This window comes from Corvus cornix, chromosome 14, assembly GCF_000738735.6.
Source record: "Corvus cornix cornix isolate S_Up_H32 chromosome 14, ASM73873v5, whole genome shotgun sequence".
Classification (NCBI taxonomy): domain Eukaryota; kingdom Metazoa; phylum Chordata; class Aves; order Passeriformes; family Corvidae; genus Corvus; species Corvus cornix.
The window spans coordinates 6,260,346-6,278,087 of NC_046344.1; the positions used below are offsets into that span (position 1 = coordinate 6,260,346).

Here is a 17,742-nt window from a genome sequence, read left to right on the forward strand (position 1 = left end):
CAGCACCCAGCAAAGCCGAGGGCAGGGAGCTCCTAAAGGGGTGAGGAAATGCATTTGTGCTTTTTCTGGGGTGCTTATCCCTGTGGGGTGAGCCAGGGAATTCCATTTGGGGCGCAGGGGTGGCACAATAGATCCCATCAGGTGATACCTGCTGCTCCAGGATGCTCCAATGCAGCAGCTTACAGAGACCAGGAAGGGTGATTCCCACATGGAGCTGCTGTGGAACTTCCTAAACCCCTCCTTTTCAGAAGGGACCTCACTGCTCTGCCATGCAGAGGGTGCACATGCACCTTGCATGGGGATGCCAAAGCAAGGAGTTTTGCATAGGTGAGGTGGAATTCCTCGGGAAGGTGTGATCCAAGTCTCTGGGAGGACAGGAAGCTCCTCCTGCTGCTAGAGCAGCCCATGCCTCAAATCCAGCGCCACTGAGATGGCAATTTGGCTGTCACCAGCTGTAAATGCCCATGGCAGGGCAGAAGTTTTCTATGTCCTTCCCTAAGGACTGCACCCAGCAGGAGGGCACGGCCCACCAGGCCAGCACCTTGTGCTTCCCAGAGATGCTTCTTAAGAATTCCTTCCTTTTTTTCCTCTCTTCCCCTCCATTCTGGATGCTGGATGATAAAAGACAAAGCAGCAAAAATCTTCCCAGAGCCAAGTCCCAAGGGACCAGGACTCCCAAGCCCCCGCATCTCCCTGGATGTCAGCAAGCTTCCAGAGTAAATTTTTGGGTTGGTTTATCAGGGATCAAACTGTGCCTCTCCCCAGGGGATATTCCACTTCTTCTCCATTAAGATAAAAAAAGAGAACAGTTTTAAAAGCCCTCTGTTTAACAAGGCAGCTGCAGGGAGGCTACTCGACTGATTGAGTTTTTACCTGGTCCTTACAGGCAAGCTCAAGTACTTAACATAGAAATGAGGTTTAGTCACAGCGAGGCATTTGGGATTACAGTTGGCTGGAGAAACTCTGATGAAACCACGTTCCTCCCAAATATGCACTCTTGTCAAAATTGAAATGCTTTGTGAGATTGAATAGGTTTAGCCAGAAGTTCATTTCCCAAAGAAAATCAGGGAGAGGTTGCAGGAAAATTTGTTGAATGAAAAAAGATGTTCTTTTTCTTTTGAGCCATGCTGAGGTGTATGTTGGTGAAGAAGTTGGTTTCTTCTCCTTTTTTTTTTCGTTTTGTTGTTGTTGTTGTTGCTTTGAGGGTTTATTTTAAATCCTGCCTTGCTCAGGGAGGAACCTGAAGAACTATTTTCTCTCTAATGACAAGTTTACCCAAACTCAGCAATTTCCCGCTCCCTGCTGGCTCACAGACTGGTAGGCCTGAAGACATTTATGGCTCTGCAAGAAATTCTTGCCATCAGACTCCAAGGGCAGCACGACTCAATAAAGACAAGCTATCAAATCCCACCTGGAGGGATCCTGGGGAGTCAAGGGAAGCCAGGCAGCACCAGGGCAGGCAGCGTAACTGCAAACAGCATCAATGACCTTCACTAAGGTGAGTCCCCAGCAGCAAGAGGGAATTTCTCACCCCAACCCCACACCTTTTGAGGAGCATCACCCCAGTGAAAACAAAAGAAATGATGTGGAACCCCTCAGCATGGAAAAGATGGGTGAGTGACTTCCATACAGGATGACAGACCATGGGGGATTCTGCAAACCTGTTGGTTTCCATTTTCTAACTGTTCTTCTGCCAAAATCTGACATTGTTCCTGTTAGAAAAACATGTTACTTGAGTCTCTTGGTAAAAGTTCACGCTCTTGGGTCTGCCAGGTAAATCTCAGGGTCAGGGTTCCATCGGGAGGTGAGGATCCACTCGGTTCTTGGGCTCTGGTTTGAGAATTGGTTGGGACCAACAATGACCTGGGCTTCTCCTGCTCTGAGACAGCATCCTGGATCACCTGCTTAGCAGGTAGGGGAAGGAGCACTGGGATTTCACAGTGTTGGAGCCAGCAGCAACTCCCAGACCAGCCACATGGATTTTGCACAGCCCTTCCCTGTGATCACACCCAAGGGGCTGCCATCACCTCCATGCTTATTTAGCATATGCCAACAGCCTTCTCTGCTCAGCTCCAGGACACAGGAACTCCAAACTCCCTTAGACTGGCAGCAAGTTGGTGTCCTAGCAGCCCTGGAGCAGGTAGGCTCAGAGCAGACACTTTTCCAAGGGTAGGAGTAACAGGCAGAGCTGCTGGACCCAGTCACAACAAGGGATCCCTGTTATAGCTCAAACTACAGCCCAAAACATCTTCCCCAGGTTATTGGAGGACGCCAGCTGTACAAGTAGATTTTGGAGAAACAGTCAACAGCCTACAGTCCAAAGGAGCAAACTCACAGTGCTCCTCCAATATTGGAGCCACCATTGCCATCCAAATCCAAGGGGGGGTTGTGCCACACCTCAGGCTGGGGGTGTCCAGGAACCCTCTGACTACTGTCCCTGTAGCCCCAGCTGTGAGCAAACCATCCAAATCCAGCAGTACTGGGGGGGCTTTGTTTTTATTCCCCCTCCCCTTGCTCTGGGATGAGAGGAGCTTTATAAAAGGCTTCCGCTTAATCTCCCTGCCAAGCGGACATCGCCGGCTTCTGCCGTCACATCGTGCTCTGGACACACACAGAGTTTTCTGCCCTAGCTTAAAAAGAACATTGTTTGCAGAACAGAGTGAACAACATGTGAAAAGGAGAAGAGGAAAAAAAAAAAAAGGAGAGATCTGTGATGTTTGCTGGAAGAAAAACCCACTCATTTGTTTGGACGAGGATTCTCGGCACGTACAATCTCGGGAACAAAAGGAGATGCTTGTTCTCCGCTGTGTTTGTGGGAAGAGTCCTGTAAATATTCAGGGGTGTTTGCTCTGCAGAGATGATCCCCAACCCATCCCCAGAAACTCCCAGCACCCCCAAAATCCCCGCTGAGAGGTCCAGCCCTCGCACAGCCCCACTGATCCAGACCCTGAGCCTTTCCCTTTTATATTCAGTGGCAGCCTGTTCCAACTGAAGTAATCGCAACAATAAAATTCCTTGGGGAAGAAGTTTTGGGAAGAAGCACGGCTCCATCTGACCTTGCTGGTACTCAACAAGATGTAGGTCAAATATTTTAATTGCCAAGTCACTAATCCCCCCCCCACAGCACTCCAATATTTGCACATTGCTGTGGACTTGCTGCCTTTGGAAGCCTCAGGGGGAAAGAAATAGCAGCTGGATTGATGGGGAAGCAATTCCTGCTGAAACACAGCACTGGATACAACTCCTTGGGATGAATGGCTGTGACTGCAGGGAGAAGGGAGAGGAGCAGGGGGGAGTTGCTGCTCCACCAGCTGCATTTCTAGTTGGATTCAAAGCTCTTCCCACCTTCCCGAGACAGCATCCTTCAGTATCAGAGCACAACTGTCCCAAATGTACAGGCAGCACATGACTACACCCTTCAAACCTCCCCCCTCCCATTGCTGTTCGGAAACTCGGAGCAAGACAGGCATTTTATTTTGATAAGAAATCAGAGAATGAAGCAGCCCCGGCGGCGCGAGCGCCTGCGAGCATCTCAGCGCCTGCAATGCAGCCACCTCCAGGCTGCAGCTCGCTGACACCTGAGACTCCTCCGGCAGGCACAGGACCAGCAATTGCCTCGGAGCTCCCCAAGGAATTTGAAGAGACGGAGTGTAATTACCCATGATGGAATTTGACTCACACACAAAAAAATACTACAGCAGGAATCACAGCTCCTGGGTCACGCAGGGACAAGGAAGAGGACCCTGAATTGCCAAGTTCAGTCCCTGCCATCACCAGCTACCACGCTGCATGATCCAGTTCAGGAATCTATCATGGAAATCTTTAAATTAGCTCCATTTTCTACCCCTCGCTGCTGCTGGCATCCTGCTCTGGAGTTGCCTCCTGAGGATGCTCCATTCCAGGGGTGCCCACCTCAGGGTTGGCTTCCCCATGTGTTGCGACACGCACAGCCCCACGTTGGGGCTGGTTCCCCAGTTAGGCACAACCAGCATTAGCTCAGTGACAGCATCTCCAGAGAGGAAAGGAAATGGGGAAGGGGGAGTGGGATACATGGTGTGGAAAACCTCACATTTTCAGGTCAGAATTAAAAGGCCAATTACTTTATAATCTCTCAGGTACAGGAATGGTCTCACTCATTCAAACAGGGCTTAGCAAGACATGGCCCTGGCCCAGAACAGCGACATTGCTACAGCCCTGAGCACAAATGGGAAATTCTGATGAAGACAGAGGCTGCATCATTAAAATGGAGCGAGTTGGATTCTGCCCTTATATCTACCCTGCAAATCCCGGACAAAAGATTTTCCAGATTACGTATGCACATTCCTTTCCCTGCTGTCCCATTAAAGAACACACAGTGCCCCTTTCCCTGCGTACACCAGAGCATCACTTCAGGCATGCAAGAGGCAGGTCCAAAGCTTTGGGGCCCAGGGCTACCCAGGGAAGGAGATTTCCTGAAGAAAGAAAAGACTGTGGGCCTTTTTTCCCCCCATTTCTCCCAATTTTCAGGGAGGGTGTACCTTTGTTTTGATAGGGCAGAGGGAAACCTCAGGTTGTGATGCCAGCAGCCCACTGGATTTGATGCACAGCAAAAGGAGTTGGGTATTTTTCCTTGGCTACTCCAGTTACTTGGGACACAACACTGTCTGCTGGGGCATCACATGGGCACACCTCATATTCAGTCTTGCTTTCACAAATAAGAAGAAAACTTTGATTTTCAGTATTTTTCCTCCTTCGACTCAGTCACACAGGAGAGTTATCCCCAGTTTCAGGATTCAGGAGCATGGAAGAAGCTGTGGAGGCTAGGGTACAAGGCTCATCCCCCTTCTTTGCTCCCCCCACATCTAGCCACTGGGAAGAGAGTTGTTTGTGCAACTACTGCCCAAAGCACATCCCATGGAGAGCAGGGAACAGGGGATGCTGGCCTCTGGAGCAGTGCATGAAACTTCAGTGTGTCCCACAGGGACAATTATCAAGTGGGAGAGTCAGTCTTCCCAACCCAAAGCCATTAGTTACAAAACGGGGAAGAGGGCTTAAAGCTCTTATGTTTGAACATGTTAGCTCAGCCCTTTAGGGAACTCCTGATGTGCCAGAGCATCTAATCTCTGCAAATCACTTTTACTCAGCCTTGCTCTGGGTTTTCCTTTTTAATCAACTTAATCTTTATTCATGAGGTGTGTTACATTCTGCATTACAGAAACGCCCAGATTCTGAGCATCAGGCTCAGGGAACAGAAATTGAGGAAACTTGGTGTTTGTTCCAGTCAGGGCTTAAGGTCTGGAGCAATTTATCTGGACTCGTGGCAGGCCCTAGAACTCCTCCATGTCCCAGCAGGGAGGAGGAGGGAAACAGCTCGAGTTCTGGGAGGACAAGCACTACACCCCAGGGCTGGCACGCAGTGAGCAGCACGTCTCATTGCTATATTTAATCAGAGAAGTCCCCGCTCACTCAGCCTCGATGATAGAGCCTTTTTCTTATTAAAAAAAAATTATAATAAAAGATTCTGTGAAATAAAAATAATAAATTAAAGGGATCAAAGAACTGAGCGACCGGTGAGTGACAGCAACATAAAGCAAAGAATAAAGGAAGCGTTAATGGGATTTCAAGGGGAGAAGGAGGGCAGGAGGGAGGATTTGCTCCCAGAGAGAGCAGAGAGCTGCCGTGCCAGGACCCCATGACCTGTCCCACATGGGATCAGACACTTATCCTGATCCTTCCCCCCCTCAGGCAGAGTGTCATGAGGCATCTCTAAATGGGGATGTAGGCAGAGCACAGCAGGATGGAGCAGAGTTTGACACCCAGCACAAGCGCCTGGGAGCAGACTGGGACACAGCAGCGCTGGCATTTCTGTTTTGGGAAGACAGGGAGATTTCAATGTATGCTTCCCTGGAAGCAGGGGGCCATCATTTGGGGGTTGCCAAGAGGGGCTGTCTGAGCAGGACCCCATCCCCACAAGTCAGCCTTAGAGCATCCCCAGTTTCCCCAGTGCAAAGAGCAGCTCTCAGCAGCCTGGAGTGCCCTCACTCATCCTCTGAGGATCAGCTCCCCCCATCACGATCCAAAGGAACTAATGGGATTGTAATTCTTCTAATGAGCTGTAATTAATTAATTACCCTGTTAGCACAAGAGCTTTACATTTTTTGGCAAGCACGGTGCAGTTTTGTAGCTAGAGGGAGGCTCTTCCCCAGCACCATCAGGCTCCCATCGTGGCTGCAGACGAGCTCATTCCCCTCCACCTCAATCTGACAGCTCCCTTTGGGAAAGGACCTTGGAATCAGCCACACAGCTCACAGCTCTCACCCGAATTACAGACAACCAAGGCACAGACATTCATTCAGAGGGATCACAAACATCTCCTCTATCAGTCCCTCGAGAACATCCATCCCCTCCGGCAAACTTAACCAGACAAACACACCGTGGGCAGAGAGCAAGAGATACCGAGACCCTCCGTGGTCCCTGCAGAGCAGGACTATAACGTGGGAAATTCCAAAAAGCACTAAGAATGAAGCCAGAGCAGTGTCTGATCTGTGTTGCTCAGCACAGCAGCCGTGGCATGCTCAGATCCACACTGCGGCCTCCTGCATGCCTGGGATGCAGGATTGCACCCCTGCACAGCAGCCACCTCTTCCAGCTTGGCTTCTCCATTACCTCCACACTTAATAATTAAAGCATCAGTGTAAAGGCATTAAAGTTTCAGGGACTGACACGTTCAGAGCAAGACCAAGGGCTCAGGGATAAGGCAAATGCTGCCGATGATTAACCCTGAACAGCTCAGTCCATGAGGAGCAGGTCCCTGCCCCTCTGCCCCCACGGACAAGTCCTTTTCTCCTCACAAATCCTTTCGTCCCAGATCTGCTTTCCAAGAGCATCCACTCCAGGCTGCAGGGGAGCTTTGCTCATCATCAGGTGTCTCTAAAAAAATCCTAATAGAGGGGGGTTCTTCCCAGGGAGTGTGGCTTTTTATAGAGCACACGGCTTTCCGTGGAGCCAGCTCCGAGCAAGGGTTACGAGGTACCTTTGGCTGGCTGCGGAGGCGGAACAGGAGGGCTTTCTGCAGGAGCAGATGGAGCTGCCATGCCTGGGAGCCAGCCCAGCCCTGCTGCGGTGACAGACTGTCCCACGCCACCTCCCCCGAAGCTGCTGCACTAAGACCCCCTTGCGGGAATTGGGGGAGGCACCGAGGGGCTGAGCACAAGCACAACTCATCCCATCACCACCAGATCCCACGCCAGGGATCATCCAGCATCCAACCCACCCCGCTCGTTTCCTCCCATGTACAACCAGCAGGCTGGGGAGGAGGATGCCTCTCCTCTCATTAGGTTCAGCTGGGCAAGAGTACACCATCTTCCCTCTAATACTCACACCAATTAAGCTAATTGCATCCCCCTGAGTAGCTGGTGCTGGTTCCCTGATCACACAGCCCAGGGGTTCTGGGTCCCTCTGTGCTTTGGGGGATATGAGCCCCTTGAGTGTAGGATGGAATCCCCCAGACAAAACTCTTCAGACACATTATTTGCTCCTAAAAAATCACTGAATCTGATCACAACCCAGAAGATCAGGAACAGAGCTCATCCCTCCATGGAGCAGAAGAGATTTGGGGTTGGTGGAGCCCTGCCCATGGGGTAGCAGGGCCAGGAGAGATTTGGGGCTGAGAATGCAGGCAGGACTGCTCAGACAGCCCCTTCCCTTACTGCATCTCCTCCAGAAATTAAATGCAGTTTGCATTCGGGAGCGCGGATGAGCGGGGCCATCTGAGCCCAGGCTGCTGCCGGAGCCGGGGTTGGGTGTGCCAGGTCATCAATCCTCCCGTGACACTGCCCGGGCTCGGGCACAACTGAGCATTACCTTGATTAAAAGAGATGGGTGAATGCAGCGCTTGGTCCCAGCAGCCTCCCACGAGAGCCAGGCAGGACTGTCCCCCGTCATCAGCTCCCCAAACCACAGGTGACAGCAGGAGCCGGGTGGGTCCTCAGCCACTCACCGCCTGACACTCCCAGGGATCGTCCCGCCTTGCCAGGCAGCCAGAGGTTGTTTCACTCATTAATCCAGCATCTGCTCCTCTGAGGATGCTCCTGCCCTTTCAAAGCCTCTCCTGCTTTGTCACCTGCCTTTTCAGGCACTGCAGACACAAAAGACCCTGTTCTTTGTGCGATGCCACCAACCAGGTCCACCAGCACCCCTGGGTACAGCCCTGGAGTGGATCTAATGATGCCACAGGTCACCCTCTTCTTCTACCCTCAGGTCGTTGTCACAGTTTCCAGCCTTGTTTCACCACTTTTGTATTTCAAAGAGATTTTTGGAGAAGTTTCTTTCATGGCAATATTGTCATAGAGTCCCAGAATGGTTTGCGTTGAAGGGACCTTAAAACTCGTCTCGTTCCAACCCCTGCCATGAGCAGGGACACCTTCCATCAGACCAGGTTGCTCCAAGCCCCATCCAACCTGGCCTTGAACAATTTCAGGGGTATAAATGTGATGCACACAGGGATATCCTGATGCAAGGTCACCTTTCTCCCAGACTGGCCCCATTTGTGCTGGTCCCTCTCCTTCACATCTCTGGAAGCTGCAGCTGACTCCCCCAGGGACCCTTCCCAGGTCCCTTCTCTTGCTTGTGTTGTTCTTGCACCTGCTTCAGTTTGCTGAACACTAAATATTTTATTTATTACCTCTCTGGAAAGTTACTGGGGAGATTTCCCAGAATAGGAAATAATCAGAGCTGTGAGCTGCTCCTGGGGGTGCACCAAGCCTGGGGATGGTTCCAACCAGCTCTTTGTGTGCTTTGAATGTGCTTTTTTATATCATCATCCCTTTTGATTTGGGCCTTTGACCAAGCCATGACTTGTGCTGCTTCAGTGCCACCACCAAGATCTTCTCAGCCATAGGGATGCTGGTGATCCCTGGGGCTGCTTGTCCACCCTCAATCCACCTCCACTCTTTTGGGAATGTGGTGCTCATCCCCCCAGCATGGTGTGGGGTGGCAGGACCCTTAGGATGGCTGAGGACATCCAGCAGCAAGGATGGTTGCAGGGAGGAGAAGCAAGGCTCGTGTCCCTGAGCATGGTGGCCCCACAGGCTCCCCAGGCTGCCCCAGTTCCCCGCTCCAGGTGTCAGGATGATAAAGCCGAGCCCAGCTCACCGGAGCAGGCGCAGCACCCGGCAGCTCCCATAATTAATGGCACCGCCAGCACTTCCCTGCCGGGCCATGAATAAAACATCGCTGCTGAGGACCCAAACTTTGAAAAATCTCTCCTCTTTTTTCCTGTTAATTACATTTGTCGGGACACTGTGCTTTTATTATTGTCTCCTCCTGCTTAATCGGGGGGGTGGAAGTTAGTTTGGGGCTGTTTCCTTCAGACTGGCACCCTGTTTCCTAGAGGGATGGCATAACTGTCAGGGAGATTTCCCACCCCCCAAATCCCCTTCCCTCCCTTTTGAAAAGCATCCACTTCTGCATCTTCAAACCTGCTGGATCTCTAGATTTCCTACAGCCATTGGATTTTTTGGCATTTCTGGGTCTTTCAGAATCCAAGAGCCTCTCCTGGAAACCAGCCTCTCCAGACCTTTTCCATCTTGCAAATGCTTTTGCTGCATATCCAGGCTATGTTTTCCTCAAGAAGATGGGACTGTACCTTGTCCCTGACGCCCCTAGTCCAGAGGGACAAGACAGAGGGACATGTAAGCCAAGGGAGCCCAGCCACTTCAGATTATTCCTGGCACGAGTTTCAGCACATCTCCCTGTCTCTGTTTCCCTGTTTCTCTATAGAATCCTCTAAAGGTGGTGGAGGTTTTTCCTTACCTGTCTTTGCAAGCAGATGCTCACGGGGCTGGGAACAGCTCAAAGGGAGAGAGGAGGCTGCTCACAGCTCCAGGTCTCAAACAAGACCCTGAACATTTTCCTCTGCCTGGCCACCCTGCCACAGCTTAGATATGCGTTTCCTCCATCCCAACAAACAACCCATCATATTCATCCCTGTCATGCCTGCAGCATGCAAAGATTTGCACTCCTGAGTGATTTGGGAGTCTGAGCCCATGGTTGTGCCACAAGCCAATCCCACCCCACAGCTCCTGCAGGGAGAGCAGCTCCCATCACCGCTTGGCTTGAGGAATGGGAGCGATGTCTGAGCAGGAGAGAGATGTTCCCTGTCCAAGTCTGAGCACCTCTCTCTGTGGAGAAAGGTGAAATTCCACCCCAGCTTTGCTGGCTCTGATCCAGGAGCTGCATTAGTAGGGCTTTGCCAGGTCAGAATCAGACTCAAAGCCAGGTCCTGCCGTTGCAGAAGTGTCTCAGCCACCCAAAGTGCTGCCACTGGCAAGAGAGGATGATTCCCTGCCCTGGCAGCCCGGGCAGAGGCACCAGGAGCAGAGCTCAGAGCTGTGCCATGCTGGGACACTGCAGTACAGGTCCCTTGCAGGTGACAACAGCCAGGACTTGCATTTCCATGATTCCCAGTTGGTTTTGAGCTGTGGTTCTGCAGGTCCTGTGGGGCTGGGTACCACAGCTCTGCCCACACCACCTCTGGAGGAGGGGGTCCCTCAGCAGAGGCCGGAGCTCTGGGACACAGCAATTTCCTTCCTGAGCAACAAGCTCTTTGCTGCTTGCCGGATCCCCTGCCAGCCAATTTTCTCTCCCTGGGCTCCTTCCAGCTCGGCAGCCCAGCCCCAGCCCAGCCCAGGGATGGAGCCAGCAACCAGCACATTCAACCTGCTTGGGATGGATGCAGCACTGGCTCAGCCCAGCTCCCTCATCCTGCAAGGTGCCTTCTTCCCTTGCATGTCCCAGGGGGCCTCCTCTGCCTGTCCTGCCATGCTTCTGTCTTCCTGAAGGTCCTAGAAATGTTCTGCTCCAGGTGAGATCCATGCTGTACCTTTTACCAGCTGGAGTGGAAGTGCTTGAAGTGCTCTCAAAGGGAAGAACTGATACCTTTAGCACTGGGAAACAGAGTTGCATCCATTCGTACGTGCGAAGGATTCTTCCTAGGATTTTTAAGAGGAGTCATGGAGAAGAAAGGGATCTTCTCATAGCTTGTCACCACAGTGAAAGCCTAAAGCAAATAAAGGAAATCGATTCTGCCAAGGTGGAGAGGAACTAAGGACAGAAAAATGACAGTAATCTCAACAGGAGCACTACAAATCTCCTGGTGCTCTTCAGCAGAGCAGAGATTAGCAGGAGGATTTGCAGCCATGCTGGAGGCTGGGACTTGGATCTCCTGCTGAGGTTTTGCACAAGCTTGGGTGAACAGCTTCATCTCATCCCATCTTGTTTCCCTGTCTGGGAAGCAGGGATAGTCTTGATTCCCCAGTAAAATCTCCATTTAGTGGTGGTTGTGAGGCCCTTTGAGATCTCCCAAAGCAGGGAGAAGCCATAGGGAAGCAGAGCACAGTATGCCAGGGTGGTGGGGAAGGATGGATGTGATCTGTGCTGCTTCCTGCATCAAACTCTTCCCTCAGATCCTTTCATCAGCCTCAGTTAATTGCTCATTTGATGTCTCTGGGATCTGCAGGAGATCCTGGCTCCCCCAGCCCCATGGCCACCAGAACATGAGGCTCCCAGCCCACTGAGACATCAATCCCCACCAAAACCAGCCCCATGCCACACACCAAAGCCAACAGATTCCCTGTTGAACCAGGGATTTTTATAAAGGAAGTGAGATCAGGACCTCTAAATAAAGGCAAAACACACACAAGGCACATGAGATGAGCCTTTGTGAAACTGGACTCTCTGATGGCCGAGGCCTCACTTCCAGTGATGTTGAGGTGAATCCTTCTCTGCCCGGGCCACCTCCCTTCACCTCCACAGAGATGGAAATCAGCCTTCCCCATCCTGGAGCCATGGCAAGGACTGGGCTTTGCTGGGCACTAGTACCAGGAGGCATCAAGCTTTCCCAAGCCCTCCTAACACAAATAATAAAGAGGGATTTGAACCGGCCAAAAAGATGGACCCGAAGCAATCCCAACGGGAGCATATTTTTATAAGCCAAGGCTATAGGAGAAAGGGCAGGAAACCTGACCCATCACAAATCACTCTCCTGTCACTTGCTGTAATCTAGAAATGCTCTATTAAAAACAAGAGCAGCCCCAGCTGCCGGCAGCAAAACAGAATCGAGGCCAGGGAGGAGGGCAGCTCGTGTTGGGATCTGGCTGCCAGGTAGGTGGAAGTCTCTGAGGCTGGGAAGTGCTGCTCCACTCTGCTGGGGTTTATAAATAAATGGAGCTGCCCAGCTCTGTGGTATCTGTCACCTGCAGCCAGCAGATGTAGGTAGGGGAGACATCTCCCTCCCTAATGGCTGTGTGGGCTCGGTCACAAAAGGGCTCAGGACACAGATCCGTGTTTCCAGCCTGTTGCCAAAAATGCACAGGGCCTTGAGCTCTCAATGAATCAGAGCCGGTGCTAATGGGGTTGGGAAGTTGCCTCCTCTTCCCTCAGCTGTGGCCAAGGTGCCATGAGCCCCTGTGGCCACCACTGCAGCAAAAAACATCAGCTAACAGTGATTCACCTGAAAAATGAGGTTCTGGGGCAATGGGAGCACTTTGCCAATTCAGCACAAACTGAGGAAATAATTACCAGGGGAGCAAAAATTATTCAAGGGTGTTGAAGCACTTGAGGGCTTCCAGTTTCTTGGGAGATGCAGATTCCCATTTACTATAAGGTTTTCTGGGTGAGATCTTTGGCAGTGTTTTAACATTTTCCATGTTCAAACCCGGCTGCTCTGATCACAGGGCATGAGGCAGCTCAAGAGGAGGCAAGAAGCACCCAAGAGAGGAGTGGGAGCCTCCTCCCTCCCTCCTTCCCCAGCTCCATCAGGGTTTCACAACCACAAAACCTATCTTCTCACATCTTTCTCTCGACAAAACCAAATGTCCTGGACCACCTGCAGCTCCAAGCACTGGTCTAAAGATCTGGTGATCCCAGGAATCTCCTGTACACGGGAAAAGCCTGGAGCAGGGTGTGGCGAGGTGCCCCCACCCCAGCCCCCTCTGTGGCCGGTGCACACCAGCTTGCTCAAACAAAGCCCATCTGTGCAGATTAATTACCAGACGATGTTTGCTCTGTTGCAGAAGCTGATTGGGTGATGAAAGTTTAAACAGGATGGAGAAGGGAGGAACAGAGCACGGTGTCCTAGAGATGGAACACAGCCTTGTGGGTCCTGCCCAGAGTCAGATCCTCACAGCAGCACCCCTTGAACCCTGGACACAGTGAGAACCTCACTGGCACAGACACAGAGGGTGGGATCCCCAGAGAGCCACCGGTCCCAGGACAACCTGCCCTGCAGGTTACAGGAGACACAAAATGACCTGAGAACAAAATCCCTGTCAGCGTCCAAAAGTCCAGGGAGTCCTGTCAGGGATAGCCCAGGATGCTGCAAACAGCCCCCAGGAACAGGCATGGAAAAGCCTGTGGTGAGATGGGGAAGGACAGAGCAAGGAAATCCCTTTGCAGAAACAGTTCCTCCAAAACCAAACACCTGCTCTGGCCTTGCTGCCCAGCCAGGAAGAAAAGCCCTGCTTGGGGCTGGAGCACATTGCTGCACCCCGAGATAGACCAGGAAACCACCCCGAGTCCCTTCAAGCACCAAGATAACCCCAGGCCACCACACCCACTCTTCCCTTTGCTGCTGGGGGCAGATGAGCCCTGGAGAAAACCACCCAGATTTCCTCCTAACCCTTCCAGGTCCCATGGGAGATGGCTGGTTCATCCCCTGAGCCCCTAGAACACTTCCAGCAGACATGGACTGCTGTAGATCATTGCTTTGAACGTCCAAATGACCCTTCCTGGCAATCAAGGAGCCTTCTGTACCTTGGTGGGAGGTGAAGCAAAGCTGGGGCAGCTGCACGTGCTCACCCATCCCATTCCCACAGACTCACGCTCAGTCAGCTCCTGAGATGGCTCCTGGAGCTCTCCTCTTGCTCCTACCTCCCAAGCACTGCTGGAGGAAGATCTCACCTCTTTGGAACCAGCCCTCACCACCCTCTTCTGCTGCCGGAGCCCAGAGGAGACCACCGCATCTCCACTCTTCCCATGGGTGAGGCTGAGGAGCCGGGGAACATAGGCAGCTCAGAGAGGACGTTTCCCCACGGATGGATCCAGAGCAGGAAAAGGACTGGGGAAGGAGGAGAACCTGCCTTCAAGCCAGCAACGCTTGCTCAACCACTGGTTAGTGGCTCCACAGGAAACACCTTGCTGTGCTCACCTGGAAAGACATGTTCCTAGTGAGGCAAGGCCATCAGCAGGCAGGGAGTGGATGGGAGGCTGCAGGAGATCCGCCCCTTGGCACATGCAACCTCCTCTTGGCCACAGCTGGTGAGGAGAGGAGGCTGCCAGCAAGTCCTTTGTGCAGGATTGGGTCTGCTGTGGCCATTCCTGAATGTAAAAGGGCTTTCCCATCCAGGACTAATCCAACCTTGCTCCAACATAGTTCTGGTATCTGATGTTATAATACACCTTCATGCTCCTCAGTTTTATTTTAAACAAGCTGTGAGGTCACACATGAGGCTTTTGGAGAAGTGCTTCTCCCTACCCATTCCTGAGCTGCTCCAGGACCAGGACCTACGGGTTCACAGTGTGCTACAAGTCCAAGCTATGGCTGGTTAAAACCAACAACGAGGCTGAAAAAGGGGTTAACTCTGAAGATGTGTCCAAGGCCAGGTTGGACAGGGCTTGGAGCAACCTGGTCTAGTGGAAGGTGTCCCTGTCCCTGGCAGGGGGTGGGGGTGAGATGATCTTTGGGATCCCTTCCAACCCAAACCATTCTGTGGTTAATTCAGTTGCTCTAGAGTTTGTTTGACCTTTAGGGTGTGGACAAATCCTGGGGGTGTCAGGGGGCTGAGGTAGGTGGGGGGAAGGACCCCAGGCTTCACCGTAAGCCCATCTGGACACCTCAGCACTAGAGAACCTCCCAACAGAGCTGGCTGAAGGTGTCACAAGGGGCTGGGGATAGCAGAAACCTGGAGCAGGAGGTTGGGACAACATCATATCCAAACTGGTCTCACCTACCTTGTGGAGAACAACCCAAACCTGCCTGTTGCAGTCATGGCAGAGCTGCTGGATGACAAGGAGCAGCCAGCCAGGCTGTCCCAGCATGGCCACCTCCATGGCCATCTTCTTGCTGCCAGCTCTCATGGACAGGTACTGGATGTGGCTGCCCCACTCCAGACACGACACCCATGGCTCCATAGCTCTGCCATGGACCTTCCTGGGAGCACAGGGCATGGCGGAAGGCTCCATTCTCTGGCAGGAGAAGGTTACTCAGAGTAAAAGCATGTGCTCTTGTGTCATATAAACAAACACTGTGTCCTCCTCCCACCACAGTCCCTGCAGAGCCGGGCAGGATCTCCAGTGCTCACCACAGCCACACCACCCTTTCCCATCACACCCCTCTGAGGTGGCTCCACCCTCAGAGCACAGGCATGGGCTGGAGGAGAGGAGACCTGCATGGACATGCCAGGAGCCATCACATCTCCAAGGGACAGCTCTCTCAGCTGGCGCCAGCATCCTTTCCCCTGCTGTGCCATGATGATGACAGATGCTCAGAGCAAAGCAGCACAGCTCCACTGTCATCAGGGACACAAAGTCCCTGCCCATGATGAGGGGGTTGGGACTAGATGATCTTTAAGGTCCTTCTAACCCAAACCATTCCATGATTCTCTGACTCAAAGCCATTTTCCAAAGGCTGGTCTCACTCTCCCAGGTGTTGGGTATTTTCCATGCTCAGACTCCTCTTCAGATCCTGCTTCAAATGCTTCTGGGTGGCTGAACAAAGCCTACATCATCTGCCTTCCCACACCTCCATGAGGCCACATGCCTGCTCTGGTGCAGAGCCGTGGCTGTTCCAGGCTCAGGAAGGTTGGGACATTAAGTGGGAAAACACTGATTTTTCAAGGGGCTGCAACAACACAGGTGAAGCAAAGCCCAACTTGGGACAGCTGCAGCTCAAACCAAGCCAGGAAGCATTTCTTGCCAGCCACACCTGAGGGAAGAGGAGGAGGAGAACCAGGTGAAGCTCTGGATGAAGCATTGTCTGCCACGTGGCTTTGCAGGATGTCACCAGTTTTCACAGCCCTGAAATGGAGATCTCTCGTCTGTAAACACATGAGGGTGTCTGGAGAAATCAAAGGGCTGTGGGCTCAGAGCGAAACACTCCCATAGCCATGAGTCAATCCGTAGTGTTGCTGTGGACAGGAAGCTGGTGAGTCACGGATCACAGCTGGGCTGGAGGTGACCACCCAGAACATCCCTGTTATTTATAGCCATGACATTGATACGGACAGAGAGACCCCAGCAGCTGCCCCCAGGCAGGGACAACACGGTGCATTCTCAGCATGTCATCTCCTGGGCACCCTTCTGCCCTCATCTCCTGGGTCCCCAGCCTGGACCTCCAACCCAGAGTTGGGTTCCTGGTGTGCTGGATGTGCCCTCTTCACCCAGCTAACACTCTCCATCCAACAGCCAGTTGCTAAAGCCATCGTTGCCAGCTGCCTAATACAGATCTTCCCAAGTATCTCTCTCCATGGGTACCACTGTTGGAAAGAAACATATGGAAGAACAAACGCAGAGTTTGCAGAGGGACTCTTACATAATTTATCTGTAAATCAAGTGGCACTAAGGAGATGCAGGAGCTCTTGGATGAAGTCTTTCTTCAATCTTGAAGGTTTGACTTCCCTGGTTTTGCCAGCCAGACCCCACCTGGATGGCTCAGGACTTTCCTCCTGTCTCCACATCCAGCCTTCATCCTCAGACTCATCCTCCATCCCCCTCTGCACCCTCGCTTTGAGGCATTTGGTCTGTGCCTCACCAACGGGGACAGAGCAGCTGTGAGCACAGCATGCGGAGCTGGGGGCCAGCAGCAGAGCTTGCCAAGAGATCCGAGGAAGGACTGGTTGTGAGGAGCTGCCCTTTGCTTCGTGCCTCCCTTCCGACTGCTTGGTGCACTCAGCCAAATATCATTAAAGGTTTATCCACACGCTGATCAACTTATTTGCCTTCAAAGCTGGAGCGAGATTGGTCTCCGCGGGGAGAGGTGGCGGATGTTGCACCATCTTCCAAACCAACAGAGGATGCACAGGCACTCCGAGCTCACTCGGCTGTGAAGATTGGCCAGGACATTCTGGAAAGAAGTGGTGATGCCTTCAAAGTGGAGAATGGGTTGATAAGAGGGGAGTGGGGAAGAGACATTTTAGCTCCTACTGGGTAATTATCACCCGTGGAAAGCTGAGGAGTAAGCTGGTGGGAGGGAAATTACAACCTATCATAAAACTAATCTCTCCCAAATCCAGTCTCTTCAGTGTTCAGGAGTGTTTGGTCTGGTTCCAAGGCTTGGCTTCTGGAGGAGTTTGGAGAGGTCCCTCGACAGAGCTCCAACCCTCTGCAAAGCAGACACCACATCCCTTTTGTTCGGAGAAGCACAAAAACGGGGGACACATCAGGTGAGGGGCTGAAGGAAAACAAACGGCTTCATTCAGGAGAACCAGTCCTGGTGAGATGAGAAGGGACTTAATTACAGTAAGTCCCTTTACAGAAAAACTGCCAGGTGCTAAAAGATTTTTTAATTTAGCAGAGAAAGGCAGATCAACGCCAAGCATCTGGAAGCTGAAGACAGAGAAAATCCAATTAAAAATCAGGCAGTGCTGCAAGTAGAACAAGCTATGAAGTGATGGATTATTCATTCCACGATGTCTTCAATTCAAGAGAGGGGTAGAATAATCGATCCTTCCAGCACTACATCTGCTGATGATGAACGCTCCAGCCCAA

General features: G+C 52.1%; 1 protein-coding gene across 1 annotated transcript in view; it reads right to left on the bottom strand.

The window, feature by feature from the left end:
• Nucleotides 1-14,017, bottom strand: part of KCNJ12 (potassium inwardly rectifying channel subfamily J member 12) — a 52,024-nt gene extending 38,007 nt beyond the window's left edge. Inside the window, exon 1 of the mRNA XM_019281768.1 lies at nt 13,939-14,017. The gene's annotated coding sequence lies outside the window, so the exon portion shown is untranslated. The remainder of the gene's footprint in view (nt 1-13,938) is intronic.
• Between the last annotated feature and the right edge of the window lie 3,725 nt (nt 14,018-17,742).